We start from the raw sequence: 1,293 nt of genomic DNA, 5'->3' as shown, positions 1-1,293 counted from the left end.
GAAATAATTAGAATGCATGTATTTTGGGGGACTGTAGAGGCATGAAAAAAACTAGCCCCTACACTCCCACAAATTACAAAATCACTATCAAAAAAGGGAAACGAGCCCCCAATGTGTTAACAAATTCTGGCAAAGTGAGAATAGCTTGTGTCAGACTAAACCTCCTGCCAATAAGTTAATAACCCTGGAAAACAATTTTTTAAAGTATATTTGAAGGCCTGGATAATGAACAAAAGTCAGAAAATAGGGGATTTTAACCCTTGTTAAAAAGGACCTTTAGTTCTTTCCAGCCGGCACCGAGCCATGGGCATCTCTTGGGACAACTGGCACAAGCACTGAAGGACCAGGGGCAAGAGAAAGCCCTGCCACAAGAAGCGAAAATATGAGCTGGGACGTCCTGCTGCCAACACTAAGATTGGCCCCCGCCGCATACACAGTCTGGGGCCATGGATGCAACAAGAAGTACCACGCCTTGGGGCTGGATGTGGGGAACTCCTGGGGCTCCGAGTATTGTACGCGCGAAACAAGGATCATCGATGTTGTCTACAATGCATCCAACAATGAACTGGTCCGCACCAAGACCCTAGTAAAGAACTGCATCGTGCTCATTGACAGCACATTGTACTGACAGTGGTATGAATCCCACGATGCACTGTCCCTGGGCCACAAGAAGGGGGCCAAGCTGACTCCTGAGGAGGAAGAGATTTTAAACAAAAAATGATCAGAGAAAATTGAGAAGAAATACGATGAAAGGAAAAAGAATGCCAAAATCAGCAGTCTTCTAGAGGAGCAGTTCCAGCGGGCCAAGCTTCTTGCATGCATCACATCGCTTCAAGACCAGGCCAGTGTGGCCGAGCAGATGGCTGTGTGCTAGAGGGCAAGGAGCTAGAGTTCTTTCTGAGGAAAATCAAGGCCTGGAAAGGTAAATAAATCTTCCCCCTGTCTTAGCTCCTGTAATAAAGGTGTTTATTGTGTTTTTGGGGTGAGGGGGAAGAGCTTCACTGGGTAAGATGATACATATATAGCGCTTTTCCCCAGAGAGCATCCCCAGTGCACACAGCACACTAGAGGTAGTGTTCACACAGATAGTGACTGTCGCAGGTTGAGGAGTCAGGGATATTATTAAGCAGAGTGGGTGGAAATTGAAGAAGGAAATCTCAAATAGGAGGAAGTGAAAGAGGAGTCCCCAAATCTGCATACGAACTTTCCTCAAACCCTTGGCTGTGAGACTCCAAGAAGCTCAGGGGAAAACAACAGGGCAGAGATCTGAGCAGTTGGCTGGTACTAAAAAGA

General features: G+C 46.5%; 1 pseudogene; it reads left to right on the top strand.

Annotated features, from left to right (window-relative positions):
* Positions 1–303: 303 nt before the first annotated feature.
* Positions 304–930, top strand: LOC105293043 (annotated as a pseudogene).
* Positions 931–1,293: the final 363 nt, after the last annotated feature.

Source organism: Pteropus vampyrus, unplaced genomic scaffold (assembly GCF_000151845.1).
Source record: "Pteropus vampyrus isolate Shadow unplaced genomic scaffold, Pvam_2.0 Scaffold3, whole genome shotgun sequence".
In the NCBI taxonomy this organism is placed as follows: domain Eukaryota; kingdom Metazoa; phylum Chordata; class Mammalia; order Chiroptera; family Pteropodidae; genus Pteropus; species Pteropus vampyrus.
This window is presented reverse-complemented; position numbering and strand designations above follow the sequence as displayed.